General features: G+C 41.3%; 1 long non-coding RNA gene across 1 annotated transcript; it reads right to left on the bottom strand.

Annotated features, from left to right (window-relative positions):
* Nucleotides 1-777: 777 nt before the first annotated feature.
* LOC107810651 (uncharacterized) lies at nucleotides 778-6,247 on the bottom strand. The gene is made up of 2 exons (XR_012708007.1): nucleotides 5,719-6,247; nucleotides 778-3,003 (listed from the first exon to the last, which is right to left on the bottom strand). It is a non-coding gene; the product is annotated as an uncharacterized LOC107810651 (long non-coding RNA).
* Nucleotides 6,248-19,849: the final 13,602 nt, after the last annotated feature.

Here is a 19,849-nt window from a genome sequence, read left to right on the forward strand (position 1 = left end):
TGCAAAGCTCCATAACTTTAGTATAATACTTCAATAAACCATACCACCTTTCCATAATTATTTTACCTTATTTCTTCCATACTTTCCATAACCCATGGCCCTCACTTGATTAATTTTAATTCTTTAGAAATCGGGGTGTGCCATTTAGTGAATTTTTCATGGCCTCGCAAACTTGAAAGTGCATAGTTTCTTTAGGCGCGTAATTTAAATTAACCTCCTTAAACTCGGGTGTGCATTTCATGTGACCCAAATCCAAATCCTGACAACGTTAAATAAAATATGTCGCGGATCGAGGGTGCATTTCATGTGGCGTGATCCAAAGATGTGTTTTGTATAACGTTGAAATCTTCCTAAAACGAATAAAAGCGGTTTTAAAGTTAAAAATGCACATAGGTTCAAAAGTGTTTTAAATCAGATAATTAGGCCAATAATAACAGTTGAGCAACCATGCTAGAGCCACGGAACTCGGGAATGCCTAACACCTTCTCTCGGGTCAACAGAATTCCTTACCTAAATTTCTATGTTCGCGTACTGTAATACAAAATCAATCTTTTCCTCAATTCGGGATTTGAACCGGTGACTTGGGACACCAATAAACTATCCCAAGTGGCGTCTCTGAATTTTAATTGAAATAAATCCCATTTTGATTGTCACTTTAAGTTGGAAAAAACTCTCTTGCACTACCCTTCCGGGGTGTAGGAAAATAGAGGTGTGACACATATCACAACGTCGCGTGAATTAGATCATTATATAGTTCAGGGGATAAACGAGAAATAAAAGAAAGAAACATTTTTGGGTTTTCAAATTTTCATTAAATAGAAACTTCTGATTTTACTCTATTACAACAACTCCATCATACAGGCTTCAGAACTAAAAAGCAAAGAAAACAGACTCAAAGTAGACTGACAGACTCTAAAAAAATAGAAATACAAACTCAAAAAGAAAAATCAGGAATACATAAGTGCCTTCAAAACTACTCCAGGGGGGCATCAGTCGGTCTCGATGCGCGCCTACGTGCAAGATCTCCTTGGAGGCGATCCAGGTCATCCATTATCTGGCGAACGAAGGTCATCACTGCAACGAAGAAAGTGGATCTAGTCATATCCTCGTACTCATGGCATTTCATGACGATATAATCATCAATTTCTCTAACCCTTTCTTTAATGATGCCTTTCTCTTGGAGCAGGCGTCCAATTTATTGAGACCTAGCTTTCAGAACTTGGGTGTCATTATGGCTTTGCTCCTGCAACTGTTGCATGTCCTCTTCTAGTCGAGACATCAATGCATAATAATGTTCTCGCTCTGCCTTGAAGTTCTTTGTCTGTTTAGCCATTTCATTCTCGAGAGTAGTTAGCTTTTTCTTTAGATTTGCGACCTCTCTATCATATTTTTCTTTTAATTGTTGAACAAACCATGCCCGTCCTTCTGCGTTCTTCACCATCTTTGCTCGGGCTCTTGCCAATTTACCTTTGTATTTTTCCAAATCAGTCCCATACTCACATACTTTCCTCCTGCGACCGTTTATAAGTTTTTCATCTGTTTGGCTCTTTCCTGGGTTTTCAGCAGCTATCTTCATCCTTTGAATCTGTGCTCGGAGGACTTCATTTTTTTGGGCCAACTTTTTCTTCTCTCCTTCATCAGTAGCAGCCTGCACACTACTATCAAATTTATGATCTCTGATTTACCCTTCTAATTTGCTTATTGTAACCTTGTAGCTTTTCTCCTTTACTAACCAATCCCATTGTTCTTGTTCCGCATCAGTGAACTGTTGTACGTGGGGCCTTTTGGCAGGCTGCTTAGGCTCTTGATGTACTTGAACCCTTTTACCATACCAGGCCGTGTAGCTAGGCTCTACCTCACCCTTGGACAAATCCCGTACTCGAGTCTATGGCTCCAGAAACCTACATTGATACTAAATTTGGCAAACCTTTTCTTCCGGGAATGCAGCTTTTGGACCTAGTTCAATGACTTGTCGACTCAAATTTTCATCATGAGGGATAGTTTGGTACCTGCCTAGCTGGCGCAGAACTCTGTGTGGAGCATACGACTGAATACTCTGAAGGCCCATTAATAAAAGAAAGTACACTCCGGCCGACATATAGATAAATTCGTTGACCGGGATCCAACCGAATGTCCACTCAATTTGCTTGTTGTCAAGGAATTCAAATGTGCAAACCATGCCTCCGTACCTTCTTGAAACTCATGACCATCCACCCGTTTTTCATGTTCTTCAATGCAGTTAAGACCAGTCATAACATAGTTCATGTACCCCGGACGATGGCAAAGGTGTTCTTCCATCCAAAGTTGTAAAAGCATGTTGTAACCCTCAAAAAATTTTCTCCCTACTTGGCAAACAGTTAAAGCTCGATAAATTTCTACTAGGATCATTGGTATAATAGTGCCATTAGCCTTTTTGATCATGAAGTCATCTATTCCTACGAGCCCCAACTCTATATGTCCATCACTCTTGGGCATATTAGAGTGCCTAAGAATGCCACTACGAAGGCCAGTCCCCGACGTGCTTCCCATTTGCCTTTATTACCTTGATGACTTAAACCGGTATTCAAAGCCTCAAAATTGTGGGGGTCCCCATAACGGCGGTATAGGAAGTAGAATGTGCAAAATCCTTCAGCCAAATTTCCATCTTTGACTTCCCGACTAATACTCAGAAGATCCAGAAACTTGTGAGGAGTTACAGCTCTTGGTGCCACTAGGTATCGGCTCCTGAGATTCCCGTTAAGGCCAACATAGCCGGCTATCTCTTCAAATGTAGGGGTTAACTCAAAATCAGAGAAATGGAACACATTGTGTGCCGGGTCCCAAAATGGTGTCAAAGCTTCAATTATGTCCAACCTTGGTTTAATCTTCAAGAGACCAATGAGCCCGCCTAAAGCTTTTATCGCAGCACCTCTGCTGACTTCCCCCAGTTCATTCCACCATATATGGAGTCCTATCAGGATTTCCTCTACAACTTTGAAATGTTCATTTTCAATAGTGCTCATCCTGCACATTTATTTAAAGTGATCGGTTAAAATACCATGATTTATTTTGACCCAAAAAAAGAAGATTATTAATTTTTGCAAGATTGCAACTCAAACAACTTTCTCAAAATGAGGCACCTTCGCAAATACGACCCTTCAGCACTTCAGGAAGAAAGATTTGAGGGATGTATTTGCTAATTGGCCAAAAATTTAAAAAAATACCATAGGTGGCTATTCTTGCAAAAAAATAGCCTTCCGGCGCCATGTTGGGACATTTTGGCTATTTAGACAAAAACGGCATCACCTAACTTTATTTACGAAAAAAATGACAATATTACATATTTATAGGTTATTTTTGCAAAAATGGGGTTAGACCCGATGAGGGTTGCCTACGTATCCCACATCCGATGAGAATCAAACCAGCGTAGTTCGGGAAGTTTTGACGCAATAGAAAAACATGAAATATTTTGAAACAATTTTCCTTTCTTTTCTTTTTCTATTTCTCTCTTTTTTTCAAAATTTCGGCGAGTTTCAGTATATTTTGGGCACCAGATTTTTCAAAGGCGGGTAATTATCTCTCTCATACCTCAATTTGATTTTTCCAACTTTACTCCCCTATTCTAGAAGCCGGTCAACATGCAATCTGAAGCAAATAAGTGTACAAGTAGCAAGAAACATGCATCAGGATGGTCTTTTGATTTCGGGTGCACCTGTACTATACGGACCCAACCCTTTTGTTGAGTCCCCAAAGTCAAATGCACGTGATGCAAACAAGAATTCCTACTAGGGATCCGGCATGAGGCGACGTTATTCTAGGTTTAAAAATATGGGTTTATTTGTTCTAGACATGTCTTACCCGAGCGGACAGCTCGAGCTGGGGGGCAGCGTACTCGGAATACAGAAGCTTCATCGGCTTTGCAACTTGTCTGAATCTCGTTCTAAATTTGGGATATGACTCTAACAGAAAAGAAGTCATACAAAGTACACACTAATCAGGTGATTTAGAAGACTCAGAGAGAAGTTTCGTAATAGTTAATATACAGTCCAAACAATATCACAGTGGTAAAAAGCAGCATTTAACACATTATGCTCGAACATGTAAAAATCAGATAATAAAAACAAGCCAACTGTAATAGTTGTACTAAGCTCGAATTCTTGAACCCTGATCCCTAGCAGAGTCGCCAGAGCTGTCACAACTCCGTTTTACCAACCGAGGGGGAGATATAAGAGAGTTTTTTCAATTAAAGTGACGTTAATCGATATGGGATTATTTATTGATTCAGAGTCGCCACTTGGAATAATTTATTTAGTATCCCAAGTCACCGGTTTATTTTAAATCCCAAATCAAGGAAAATCGACTTTATTTAAAAGTTTGCGAAACCAGAAAACTAGGTAAGGAATTCTGTTAACCTGAGAGAAGGTGTTAGGCATTCCCGGGTTCAGTGGTTCGAGCACGGTTGCTTAACTATTAATATATGGCCTAATTATTTGATTTATTACATGTTTTAAACCTAGTGTGCATTTTTAACTTTATAACCGCTTTTAATTATTTTTATACCGCTTTTAGAATTTATCGGTTTATTTCTTGAACAAGTTACGATTGTCGTACACTTATAATTTTGGAACACATTACAAACCACGCTGCATGAAATACTCCCACGATTTGCGACATGTTTATTTTATTAAAGTTGTTCGAAATTGTGGTCGGGTCACATGAAATGCACACCCGAATTGGGGATTACGTATCGTGGCCATGCCACTGGAATTGTACCCATGGCCACGATAATTATTATTAATCGCGCCTAAAGTAAACTACAGATGTTTATTAATTATTTTTTCTAAATCTAATTTAAATTGTTAAGAGGGCATGATTTATGGATAAGGCATTGAGGGAGCAAAATACACTATACAATAACTACAGAATAACCCATTATCAAAATTAATTCTTGAAAAGGAATAGAGCAAGAAGAAAAGATGTTTCTGATTCTCTTTGAAATGTTGCTATAAAATGGACCCAAAAAATCTTGTGGAGTGGCTGTACAAACTTTCACGAATCCACTATATATACTGGAAATGGACCTATGATTTAATGCTAAGCTAATTGAATCTCAAAAACCAAATAAAGTGCCGAAGAGTTAGATTTTAAGTCTGGTTTGGAATAATCAACATGTTTTAAGTTGTACCTTTCAATAGCAAACAAGGGAAAGGGATTCAATTACTTCTATTTCCCCCATAACTTGTCAAACGTTCAGATGTAATTGAAGCATAAGACTAGCAACTATGTCTGTTGAGATATTAGTGCTTGACATAAACCAACTCAACACCCAACAAATAGATAAGTTATCACAACATCAATACAACTTGGAATATATTGAAAACAGTCTAATCAAGATAGATTTAGCACATGAAACAATACCTGCTACACATGATTTTACTTTTAGAAAAATAGAAACACATACCTATCTCAAATGTTCAACAATCAAACCAACCAAATGCTGTTAGGCAAATTTCCCTTTTCCTTTTAGATGTGAACAAAAGGAGGAAAAATTTAGAGTTGTAAGAAGGTGTTATTTAATTTCTTGTATAACGAACAGAAATAAAATCAACAAATCCAAACCGTGAACGAACAGAAAAACATCAAAGAACAATTCCTCCATATATACATAAACAAATTTTATCAAATTTATAGCACATGGATGTCCGAACAATCATTACACTTCGAGATTAAGATAAATACCTCTAAACAGCAGTAGAGATAAACCTGAATAACCAAATAAAGGCGAAGGGAAAGCTGGAGCTCAGCGAAAGTAGAAACAACAAACGCATCTTCAACTTCTAAAATCAAAATCAAAACTCGAAAACCCATAATTGGAGAGATGAAGCAGCGAAAATCAGCAAAGTCTTCGAAACTCCCTGTTCCCCCGATTTTCTTCTAGTTTTGAAACCTCTTCTGTCATTTCAGCTTCAAAATCTTTCAGAACTTCCAATTTATTCTTGTTTTTTTTTTGTTGCTAAATGCTTTTTTTTGGTTTCTAAATGCTTTTGTGTGCGTGTGTGTAAGGTGGTGAGAGACGAGTGTGAGGGGAGATGGGGGAATGGTCTGCCGATGGGTTTTTCTTTTTGAGAGGAGATTCCGATTTTCTTTTCTTGGTCTGTCTCTGTTCTTTTGTTTGAGATATGTTGTATATGTGTATTGGTAGGTGAAGAAGAAAATGAGAGGGGGTTGCACTGTTGATGGTTAGGGAAAATAGGGTCTGATGTTGTGTGAGATTTGAGGAAGGGTTGTAGGGTTTATAATTTTGGGGAGGGATCCGTTCTCGGAGTGTATGAGAGATGACGGTGTTTTATTAAATGATGTCTATTGGGCCAAACGGTTCAGATAGGAAGAATGGGTATAGGGCAAGACTGAGCAGGTATTTGGGCTTGAAAGGGCAGCCCAATTCAATTGTAAAGTCAGCTGCCCGTTTCTCTTTCTCTTGGTATTATATTCAAAATTAGCCACTTAATTAAACTCTCTAATTCTAAAAACTTATTTGAAAAATTAACCTAATGATTTATTTTTAAAACAATTAGTTAATTTACTTAACAAATGCATATAATATTACTAAAGTATTTTTTTTGCATTTTAGTGTTTTAAAAATGCAATTAATTATGCAATTAACACCTAAAAATTTAAAGATTCAAAATATTTTTGTATTTTCTGTAGGATTTAAAATGCAACTTAAAAATGCATCAAATATGAATAAGTACAAAGCAAACTAAGTAAAACAGATAGAAAAATGATTTAAATCTATTTTTTTGAAATTTTTATAAGTTATTTTATATTAGGGCAAATATTAGGTGCTCACAGCGGAACACTTTAAGCTCAAACAGCACATGTTGCAACTGATTCAGTCCACTCGATGAAAACAAGACTTTGTACAGAAGAACTTTCGATGGCCCCCTAGCAGTATGTCTGGGGCTGTCACACCTCCTTTTTCCGCACCCGATGGGGCAGGGGGAGTTTTTTCCAATTAAAGGACAATCGAAACGGGATTGGTTTAATTATTTCAGAGTCGCCACTTGGGAGATTTAGGGTGTCCCAAGTCACCAATTTTAATCCCGAATCGAGGAAAATAATGACTCTATATTAAAGTCTGCGTACCAGAAATCCGGATAAGGAATTCTGTTAACCCGGGAGAAGGTGTTAGGCATTCCCGAGTTCCGTGGTTCTAGCACGGTCGCTCAACTGTTATATTCGGCTTGATTATCTGATTTTGTACAAGTGTGAACTTATGTGCAAAATTTAACTTTTAATCGCTCTTATCATTTACTGTGTTTATCAAGAATTGCAACGTTGTGAAAATGTATCTCGAACCGCGTTACAATCAATGTACCCGTGGTCGTCGACATACTTTGACTCCGTTGAGATTTGGATTTGGGTCACATCAATGTGCACCCGAGTTTAAGGAAATTAAATTATTAAAGGCGCGCCTAAAGCGACTAGCATATTTATTTTGGGTAGGACCGTGGAATTCTACTAAATGGTCCATCCTGAAATCTAAACAATTTTTAAAACAAATATTTACTGAGGGCCCCGTAATTTGTATTTTTTTTGGTGAGGCTCATCTCATTCTTATTTTAAAAATGAATTTGCAACGTCATGGACACGCACCTCGAACCACGCCACAATCAATGTACCCGTGGTTAGAAACACATTTCGACTCCGTTGAGAATTGGATTTGGGTCACATAAATGTGCACCCGGGTTTAAGAAGGTAAGATTTATTAAGGCGCGTCCTAAAGAGTCTAATGTATTGTTATTTTAGGAGGGTTGTGAGATTTGCTAAACAACCCATCCTGGAAACTGAATGCTTCGATAATATACATTTAACAAGGGCCCCGCATCTGCGCGTTTTGTTTATTTTCGTCGAGGCTCATCTCGTTCTTATTTTAAAAGGGTATCCTATAGCAACTACGTTTCTTGTCGTGTTTGTCTCTATCAATTGAAAATAGTAGATAGTCCTAATTAATTACATGCTTGCAAGTTATTTGTAACGGAATTCGGAAATGCTTAAAAAAAATCAGGAACGAGGCTGTGTGCACAGTCAGTCGAATAAATAATCACGGGCCCAAATCCAACCCATGCGTGATGGGCCAAACCTGGGCCACTGCTTGCTCGAAGCAGGCCTGCTTGGCCTGTTTTGACCTAAACTCGACCTTCACGGGGTTGATATTGCAAGTTTTATGTTCTTTGTCTTAACAGGTGGTTTACTAGTTATATGAGACCATTAATCAGAAAAGGAAGAACTTAACCCATGATGTACAGTTTTCATGCTTGGCATACGTTACAGCATATACTGCAAAGTAAACTAAATCTGAGATGCAACCTAATTCATTGAGAATACTTTTATCTAACAGCATACATATACAACTATCATTCGATCCCCTACATTGACATCAACTAGGCTTTTAAGCTACATTCAGTATCCAAAAATGTGAGCTATTAGACACTACATGACATTCAACACAACAGTACATGTATATAAACAACATCTGCAGATCTTCTCTTTTATACTCATTGCTCAAACTTTCGAGTTACATTGGTAGTGTAATTGTGTACCTGGTATAGAGGACAAAGAAGAAAGGAATGATCAGCTGGGCAGTATGCAGTAAACACAGCAACAGCAGATACACAGCAATAGCACAGCAATAGCACAGCAACAAACCAACAATCAAATGTTTTCCACAGCCCACAGACAACCAGCAATATTTCCCAGAACAAAAGAATTAGCAGATAGTCGAGTACCAAACCAGCAATCCCAGGAAAGAGTAAGGAAACAACAGCAGTAACAGAGTATTCGATGCAGCAATACCAACTGTTCAACAAACACAAACAGCTCAGTCAATGCAAACAAACAGAACTTGGCCAAGACAGCTTTACCAATATGCACTCTTATATAACTTTCAGGCAGTGTTTGGTTACAATGTTTATTGGAAACTACCTTATGTTTTTCAGTTTTCTTTAAACTCACTAGACCTCTCTTCCGACTAAAAGTTTCAGCCTCAAGACTAAAAATTCCAACCCCTTTTTAAGTTCTCAAATGGCTTATTTATAAGCCAAATGACCCAGTGCAGCTAAGCTGCCTCCTCTCCTACTTGCAGACTGCCCATACTCCTTTAAACCCATGCTTAAGCATCTTTTGATGCCAGCCATTGGTTCCCCACGCCTGGTTTTCTTTAATCAAGAGTTATGGGCTCATTTTAGTATTCATTTTAAGCCCCATACTCTTATGTCTTGTTCCCTATTGGCATTAGTTTAATCTTAATTAGTACCCTACTTGTCGGCTTCATTTAAACTAATCTTTTCTGTCCTTTTCAAACCCCAGATTACCCCTGTTTAACCTTGATTATTACTGCCCTGCCTATTGCAGCATCAGGGCACTTTGGGCTTTGATCATTCGATTTCAGAACTGCCCCAGCCTGGTTCTTTTAATTGTTTACAATGTAGTTACAAACTAACATTCATAGGTAATGCCCAACATTCAAATCACAATACGGGTCCATTCAGTCAAGTGAGGTTGTACGTATTAGAATATTTGAACAATCAGTCGTAGGAAGTTAATCGACGACATTTATCAGGTCGACTATACTAATTATAACAGGTAATAATCAGTCGCTCATATAAACAATACGTTCAGGGACCTAAAGGGCTTCGGACAACTTTGGTCAATTACTGGGAACCTATACAAGTTAACTTATTTGACGATTAATCTAATCGACGAACATGTATATCACAGAGTACATTCAGAACACACACATAGAAAATCAATCGACCAAATAAAAGGTCTTTGCTAGAGATGGAAGAAAACAGAAAAAGTAACTGACCATAACAAATACTCACAACAACAAATCATGCTGACAACTTAATTAGAACTAAACAAAGGGAAAGGAAAACTTACCGAAAAATGTTTAAACCAAACAGACCCAAATCAGACTCAATTTTGACCATTTCAGGTCGAACAAATTTTAACCAGGGTGTTCTCACATGAGAACACCTTGGTTAAGATCCATTAAACCTCAAACCCTTGTTAAGACCGGCCGGATTCCAAGGCTATTAGTGTTCTAGGTTTTGGATCTTCAGATCTGATTTTTTGGGAGTTGTGGGTAGATTCGGACCAAACCAAGCTTGGTTTGGTCACGAGGAGGGTCAGGGGAATGTCTGGTATGAAGATGGGGTAATTTGGTATAGGTCCGGGTTCGACTCAAATCTTCAAATGAAGATTCGAGACGAAGGAAAGTGATTCGAGGCAAATGGATAGCAGATCCATATTCAGGAGAGTGAGGGGGTCTGAGGGTGTTCAGGAGGTGATCACCGGCGTTCGTGCCGCCGGTTTTAATGGCGAGGGAGACTAGGGCGGCGTTAGGGTTTGGGGGTTTCCGAGCTTGGGGAAGGAGATGCCTTAAGGGGGGGTTCAGATAGAGGGCGTAGGGTGAAGGGTTGAGTTTATATACTGGGAGGCTGATTCAATCCTGGCCGTTGGATTGATTAAAATTGATGGCCAGGATTGGGGAGGCTTGACCATACGGTGCCGTTTGGTTAAGCAAGGGGTCGGTCGAAAATGGGACTGGGTCGGGTCATGAGGGCCAATAAAGGCCATCGGATCAATGGAAATGAACGGCTCAGATTAACCGTCCCTGAAACGACGTCGTTTCGGGAGTTGCCTGGGCAGGCCTGGTCTGGACCGGACTTGTGCTGATTTGGGCCCATCTTTTGTTTTATTTCCTGGGCCTAACCCGATTTTCAATCCCTCTTTTTGTTTTCTATTTTATTTTCTTTTAAAACAAAAAATGAAATAACAAATAATAAAATAATAAAATTAAAACCAACAACAATGCAACATTTTAACACAATTATCACAAAAAATATTTCGGTAAGTTAACTAAAAGCCTAGAACGAACGATGCACATATATTTTTTGAATTTTCTTTTACTGACCGAATTATGGTTTAATCACCCTGACATGCATATTTTTGTATTTTGTTTGTTAATGATTAAATGCAAAATGGACAGATCCACAAATGACTAACAACACATGTCACGAAAAACTCGAACAATTGTACAGCGAAATCATTTGTCACTATTTTTATTTTCTTTTGGAGCGATTGCTCGTAAAGCAAAAATCACGTCCTTACAGCTGCCCCTCTTTGCACGAAGACACGAAGGGTTTTTGCGCAAAGATAAAGCGGACGATTTTTGCTCGTCCGAGTACTCCGTGTGAAGCATTTTTTTGAAAAAGATTTGACCGAACCTTTGCTTCAAAGGTTTGCTACATATCCTGGGCTGAACAGGAATCAGGTCAATGTAGTTCGGAAAATTTTGGTAGCTGGGACTACCGTGTGACTGTAGTGCTTGCTGCTGTTGTGCGTTGTTGCATGCTGCTGTAGGATGTTACCGTTCACTGATCTCCTTGTTACATTGATCTTGAAAGGAAAGAAGAAAGAAGCTAATCTAGAGTAGGAGATCTCATCTATCTCTGACTTGTTCTTGTTGTCTTGCTTTCTTGTCGGCTAATGCTTTCCTCTGACGCCTTTATTTTGTGAACTTGGCAGATTATGCTGGTCCTTTGCTTTTTCTGAATGCCAGTTTTCATCACTTTGCTTGATTTGTTGGGACCATGGCTTTCTTCTTTAAATCTTTCAATGGTTTCTTCAGTGGTATGTTTCTTCATCAACATTGTTATACTGGGCATGCTACAACATTTCCAAACTGCTTCTTCTGAGACGCGTTCCTTCTTCCTTTTGAATGTGCGCTTGCTTTGACAGCCTTCTGCTTTTTGGCACTGGGGATTTTATTGTTTCCTGCTTGAGGATCTTTGTTGTAACCTTCCGTCTTCAGGCGGGGCTACTGATTACAAAATCTAGAGCTAAATGTATTCCCGCATTATACTGGTGGGCGACCTAGAACTTAAATGTATTCCCGCATTATACTGGTGGGCGACCTAAAACTTAAATGTATTCCCGCATTATACTGGTGGGCGACCTAGAACTTAAATGTATTCCCGCATTATACTGGTGGGCGACCTAGAACTTAAATGTATTCCCGCATTATACTGGTGGGCGACCTAGAACTTAAATGTATTCCCGCATTATACTGGTGGGCGACCTAGAACTTAAATGTATTCCCGCATTATACTGGTGGGCGACCTAGAACTTAAATGTATTCCCGCATTATACTGGTGGGCGACCTAGAACTTAAATGTATTCCCGCATTATACTGGTGGGCGACCTAGAACTTAAATGTATTCCCGTATTATACTGGTGGGCGACCTAGAACTTAAATGTATTCCCGCATTATACTGGTGGGCGACCTAGAACTTAAATGTATTCCCGCATTATACTGGTGGGCGACCTAGAACTTAAATGTATTCCCGCATTATACTGGTGGGCGACCTAGAACTTAAATGTATTCCCGCATTATACTAGTGGGCGACCTAGAACTTAAATGTATTCCCGCATTATACTGGTGGGCGACCTAGAACTTAAATGTATTCCCGCATTATACTGGTGGGCGACCTAGAACTTAAATGTATTCCCGCATTATACTGGTGGGCGACCTAGAACTTAAATGTATTCCCGCATTATACTGGTGGGCGACCTAGAACTTAAATGTATTCCCGCATTATACTGGTGGGCGACCTAGAACTTAAATGTATTCTCGCATTATACTGGTGGGCGACCTAGAACTTAAATGTATTCCCGCATTATACTGGTGGGCGACCTAGAACTTAAATGTATTCCCGCATTATACTGGTGGGCGACCTAGAACTTAAAAGTATTCCCGCATTATACTGGTGGGCGACCTAGAACTTAAATGTATTGAAATTGCTTCCCCGTTCTTCCGAGAAAATTTTTGACAATCGGCAGAAAATTTTCTGTCCCGGTTTTGGTGACTTCCCTGGCGTTGCGTATTGCTGCCATTATCAATCCTTTGTTCTCCTGCAGCAGACAAAAGGATTTAGTCATTTTTAAACGTGGTGGTAGAGAGTGCCTTTCCGGCGACCGATTTTTCTCTCTTCCCCTTTTCTTGCTCTATGTTCTCATAATTGATTACTGGGTCGAGTTGCCTGTTGGGGTCTCTAGCCTACTGGGGATTAACTTTCAATTAATCCCTTTTCTGCTTTCTCTTTAAGCACGTGCTGTGGGAGTCTGCTTTTAACTCCTGAAACCACTCCCTTTATGAGCTTGCTTCCTCCAAAATTGCTGGGCGCGATTACTGCATTGCCTGGGGTCGGTCTTTAGGACTGTTTGTATTATCCTGCATTGGATGAATTCCTCTCCGGTTTCTGGTAGTAAGCTTTGAAAAATCCTTTCAAAACGCATTTAGGAAAAGAAGTAAAAGGTAGAAAAAGAAGAAGATTTTTCTGAACCAATATTTTGGTGGGAGAAGAAGCTCAAAAGAACTTATCTGGAGGATATGACTGGTCCCCGTGATCATGACGTGCACCATAGATTCCCGACCCAGTCTATTTGTATCAATCGATTCGCCCGATGGTCTGACTTGCTGGGGATGATAAAGGAGTGTCCGTTTCGGATGTTGTAGCTTTTGCTGATCTGTCTTGTCGCCTCATAGTGCCCTTCGAGGGGTTTTCACTAATGAGACTCTCTCCTTTCTCTCATCTCCCGGCGCCTTATGGTGCCTGTGAAGGTTTTCACCAATAAGACTCTCTCATTTCATATCCCTCATCTTACATCGCCTCTCGGTGCCTGTGAAGGTTTTCACCGATAAGACTCTCTCATTTTATTTCTTTCGAGACATCGGGGTGTTGTAGATATGACCCTCTCTCATGGAGATCCCTTTGACCATCAACTCATTCCCAGTCTTACAATCCTCTTCTTTGCTGGGGATCGGTGTATTATTCTCGGCTTTATTCGCCTGACTTGGCATCTCTTGGACATTGATCGGGAGGTCTTTTGGATGTTGATATTGGTTTTGGTGTGGGGTTAAAGAAAGGCTATAAAATGAAAACAATTTGAAGTGTGATGTGCTACAACTTTTGGAATCAAACCTTTGTTGGAACCTAAAACATAACCTCTGCCCCCAGTTTTCTTGCTTGGGGAATTTATTTTTTACGCTTATGTTGAGCTATGTGCGTTACGCACATTGTGCCTATTATGCCCACTATGTACATTATGCATCCTATATTTACTATGATGCGCACTATGACCGAGCCGTGAGGCGCCTACGTATCCTCTTTGAGGAATCAGGTCAAACGTAGTTCCCACGGTTTTATATTCCTTATGATTTTATTTTTTTTATTTTCCTTCTTTTCATTTTCTTTTCCTTTTATTTTTCTTTTTCTTTTTCTTTTCCTTTCTTTTCTTTTCTTTTTTTTTCCATGTCTTTTCCATTAGTGATTCCAAAAGAGGGGTATGAAAGAATAACTTAAGGCTCAAAGGGGGAAACAAGGGTTAAAAAGTGTTTGGATAGAAGAAAGAATTGCCTCCGTCATCTCATTATCCAATATATGCCAAATACAAACAAGTAAACCAAAAATTGCCATAATTAAAGAAATTACGCATAATATCTCTTGACTGCATCTGAATTGATAGCCATGTCGACACATCTACCTTCGACATCTGTCAAACACAAAACTGTTGGACAATACTCTGGTCACGATATAAGGCCCTTGCCAATTTGGGGCGAATTTGCCTTTTGCCTCGACCTGATGTGGGAGGATCTTCTTCAATACCTGCTGCCCTACCTCAAACTTCCTGGGGCGCACCTTCTTATTATATGTTCTTGCCATTCTCTTCTGGTATAGCTGGCCATGACACACTGCTGCCAATCTTTTCTCATCTATAAGGCTCAACTGTTCCAATCGAGCTTTGACCCATTTATCATCATTAATCCCGGCTTCAGCGATAATTCGGAGGGATGGAATTTCGACCTCTGCCGGTATTACGGCTTCAGTTCCGTACACCAATAAATAAGGGGTTGTGCCTATGGAAGTCCGGACAGTAGTGCGGTAACCCAACAAAGCAAAGGGTAATTTCTCGTGCCATTGTCTGGATCCTTCCACCATCTTTCGCAGTATCTTTTTTATATTCTTATTGGCTGCTTCGACTGCTCCATTCGCCTTGGGACGATATGGGGTGGAATTGCGGTGTGTAATCTTGAATTGTTGGCATACCTCTCTCATCAAGCTGCTATTAAGATTCGCACCGTTATCCGTGATGATCACTTTTGGGATCCCAAATCTGCAGATGATATGGGAGTGAACAAAGTCCACCACTGCCTTCTTGGTTACTGATTTGAAGGTTTTAGCCTCAACCCATTTGGTGAAGTAATCAATGGTCACTAGGATGAACCTATGACCGTTGGATGCTGCCGGCTCGATGGGCCCAATGACATCCATGCCCCATGCCACAAACGGCCAGGGTGCTGACATCGTATGTAACTCTGTTGGCGGAGAATGAATCAAATCTCCATGTATCTGGAACTGATGGCATTTCCTCACGAAAGTGATACAGTCGTGTTCCATGGTGAGCCAATAACACCCTGTTCGAAGGATCTTTCTTGCCAATACATATCCGCTCATGGGTGGCCCACAAACTCCAGCATGTACCTCTGCCATAACCGTCGTTGCTTGACTGGCATCTATGCATCTCAACAATCCCAAATTCGGGGTTCTTTTGTACAATACTCCTCCACTGAGGAAGAAACCATTCGACAAACGCCGAAGGGCTCTTTTTTGGTCTCTAGAGGCATGTTCTGGATACATCCCCATTCTGAGGTATTCCTTGATATCATGAAACAGGGTTCGCCATCTGCTTCTTCTTCTATGGCATTGCAGTAGGCGTGCTGATCACGGACCTGGATGTGTATAGGATCAACATACATTTTGTCAGGGTGGTGCAGCATTGACGCTAAGGTGGCCAAGGCATCCGCCACCTCATTGTGAACTCTCGGGATGTGTTTGAACTTCACCGATCGAAATTGCTTGCTCAGATCATGCAAGCATTGTCGGTATGGTATGAGCTTTAGATCTCGTGTTTCTCATTCACCCTGAATTTGATGTACCAAGAGGTCCGAGTCTCCCAAGACCAAAACGTCTTGGACATCCATGTCAGCAGCCAAGCGCAGACCCAGAATGCAAGCCTCATACTCGGCCATATTGTTGGTGCAATAGAAGCGTAGTTGAGCCGTAACAGGATAATGCCGTCCTGTTTCAGAAATGAGTACTGCTCCTATTCCAACCCCTTTTGCGTTTGCAGCTCCATCGAAGAAAAGCTTCCAACCCGGTTCCTCAGGTAATTCCAACTCGTTTGTATGCATTACCTCTTCGTCAGGAAAATACGTTCTTAAGGGCTCGTATTTTTCATCAACGGGATTCTCTGCCAAATGGTCTGCCAGTGCCTGGGCTTTCATGGCTGTCCTTGTTACATAGACGATATCGAACTCTTTGAGCAGAATTTGCCATTTTGCCAACCTTCCCGTGGGCATAGGTTTCTGAAAGATATACTTCAATGGGTCCAAGCGGGATATGAGATAAGTAGTATACGAAGACAGGTAGTGTTTCAACTTCTGAGCTACCCAAGTTAGGGCGCAACATGTTTCCTTGAGTTGAGTGTACTTGATCTTATGCACTGTGATGGCCTGCTCCTTCCTTCCTGTGTCATCATGTTGCCCCAGTACACAACAAAATGAATTTTCCAGGACCGTTAGATAAAGAATTAAAGGCTTCCCGGGCTTAGGCGGGACCAATACGGGTGGATTAGACAAATACCCTTTGATTTGGTCGAAAGCCTCCTGACACTCTGTCGTCCAACCTACCGCAGCATCCTTTCTTAGCAGCCGGAATATGGGCTCACAAGTTGCGGTGAGTTGAGCGATGAACCTGCTGATGTAATTGAGTCTACCCAGCAAACTCATTACCTCTGTTTTGTTCCTTGGCGGTGGCAAATCTCGGATGGATTCAATTTTGGATGGTTCTAACTCAATCCCCCGTTGACTGACGATGAATCCTAGCAACTTTCCTGATGGAACCCCGAATGCGCATTTGGCCGGGTTAAGCTTGATATCATACCTCCGGAGTCTTTGGAAAAATCTCCTTAGGTCTGCTACATGGTCCTCCTGACGCCAAGATTTGATGGTCACATCATCGACGTACACCTCGATTTCCTTATGTATCATGTCATGAAACACAGATAGTCATTGCGCGCATGTATGTTGCCCCGACATTCTTTAACCCGAATGGCATTACACGATAGCAGTAGGTTCCCCATGGCGTAATAAACGCTGTCTTCTCAGCATCCTCTTCGTCCATCAGGATCTGATGATAACCCGCATAGCAATCCACAAAGGATCCGATCTCGCGCCCAGCGCAATTATCGATCAGGATATGAATGTTGGGTAACGGAAAATTGTCCTTGGGACTTGCTTTGTTGAGGTTGCGGTAGTCAACGCACACCCTGATTTTTCCATCCTTCTTTGGGACTGGTACCACATTGGCCAACCACTCGGGATATCGAGTGACCCGAATGACCTTCGATTGCAACTGCTTAATCACTTCTTCTTTGATCTTTACACTCATTTCTGTTTTAAATTTCCTTAGTTTTTGCTTGACCGGCAGGTATGCCGGGTCAGTGGGCAATTTGTGAACCACTAAATTGGTGCTTAATCCAGGCATATCGTCATATGACCATGCAAAAACATCTTTGAATTCCATGAGAGTTTTGATCAATTCTGCTCTGACATTTGGTTCTATGTGGATGCTAATTTTGGTCTCTTGGATGTTATCAGCGTCCCCTAGATTCACAGCCTCAGTGTCATTTAGGTTAGGCTTGGGTTTCTCTTCAACTTGGCACAGTTCTCGGTTTATCTCTTCGAAGGCTTCCCCTTCGTCACATTCAGATTCATCATCACAAACGACCTCTTGCATCATTGAGTCAGATTCAGATTGATTTATTAGACTAGGTCGAAGATCCGCTGTGCATGCCATGTCATTAGAACCAGTAAAAAGAGAACTGTTCAGAAAGAAAAAGAACAAAACAAAATTAAAATGGAACAAAAGAAAAGAACTTTATTAAACTTGCGGGATAAAAGGGTTCACACTTTTACAAAAACGAAAGTAAAATTTGGATTACACCCTTGAATAATCCGAACAAAACAAAACACACAAAACATAAATCAAAGCCTACTACCAAGACTCCCCTCGGACAGGAAGAGGAGTAACCGTCCAATTGTTGGTCTTGGCCTCAGGCCCCACAAACTGTATCTCTGCTCTGCTGGAACCTTCTCCAGCTTCCACCATACTGACATCCGCGAATAACCTCTCAAAACTCTGATTCAGGTCTTCCTTTATACCGATCAAAGGTCCTTGAATCCTTGGGACCGGCGACCCCTTGGCACTTGTTTTGACAAAAGACCTTGAGAGGCGTGGCACTGGTTTAGGCAGAAACCAGACCCTCTTCTTCATTTTTCGCGCTTGCTTCCTGTCTGCTGCGGTTGGTTTGAACCCCAATCCGAAAGTTTCCAGATTTTTAGGAATGGAGACCGGTTGGACTATCCCTTGAAGCTCGACTCCTAGGCCTCTTCCTGGCACAAATCCATTACCCAGCATTTCCGAGACCATCATGACTGTAGCGGCAGCTATCTTCGGGTGCGGGATGATTTCTCCTTCAGAAATTTTGTTGGCCGACCCTGTATCAAAAATCTGGTAGACCCAAGGACCTTTGTCATTGGCGGTCTCTATGAATGGTACAATGGTTCCGCCCATGGTGCATGTTGTATCCTCGCCGTGTAACACGACCTCTTGTCTTTCCCACTCGAACTTCACCGTCTGATGTAGGGTGGAAGGCACCGCTTTGGCTGCATGAATCCAGGGTCGTCCTAACAGCAGGTTATAAGAAACTGTGGCATCTAACACCTGGAATTCCATGGTAAACAGGACTGGACCAATGGTCAGTTCAAGTACAACATCCCCCACAGTGGCTGTTCCGTTTCCGTCAAACCCCCGGACACAGATGCTATTCTTCCGGATTCTTCCGCGGTCGATCTTTAACTGGTCCAGAGTGGATAATGGACAAATATTGGCGCTTGAGCCGTTATCCACCAATACTCGAGTCACCACCGAGTCTTCACATTTGACGGCTAGGTATAGAGCTTTGTTGTGCTCCGTACCTTCCACCGGCAGGTCATCATCTGAGAATGTTACCCTGTTCACCTCAAAAATCTTGCTGGCAATGGTTTCCAGGTGATTTACAGAAATCTCACTGGGTACATGAGCCTCGTTCAATATCTTCAACAGGGCCCGACGATGCTCCTCAGAATGGATCAGCAATGACAACAGTGAGATCTGGGCCGGTGTTTTTCTCAGCTGCTCGACCACAGAATAGTCTTGTACTTTCATCTTCCTCAGGAATTCTTCAGCCTCTTCTTCGGACACAGGTTTCTTGGTTGCAACTGGGTTGGTTCTTCTTAGCTCCACCGGAGCAAAACATCGACCTGATCGAGTCAGCCCTTGCGCTTCACAACAGACTTCTTCCACCGGTTTTCCTTTGTACATCACCACCGCCTTTTCATATTTCCAAGGCACAGCCCTGCTGTCAATCATCGGCAGCTGGACCACAGGCTTTATGGTCACCCATTCTCTACATACCCCTTTCAACACGACCGCCGGTGTGGGCAGGATCCCTGGTATTACCAACTTGCTTGGCTCGGATTTGCTTGTTATGGCGGACGGGCTCTTTCCTAATATCACTACCGGCTTGACGCCTTCTCCCTGCGACTGTACACTCGTTCCTCCACTGGTTGAGACTTCTTTCGGGGCGGCTTGGATCATCATTACTGTTTGTGAGGGTTTTCTCAATTCTCCTCCGTCACACA

The sequence above is a fragment of the Nicotiana tabacum genome, chromosome 3 (genome assembly GCF_000715075.1).
Source record: "Nicotiana tabacum cultivar K326 chromosome 3, ASM71507v2, whole genome shotgun sequence".
Taxonomy (NCBI): domain Eukaryota; kingdom Viridiplantae; phylum Streptophyta; class Magnoliopsida; order Solanales; family Solanaceae; genus Nicotiana; species Nicotiana tabacum.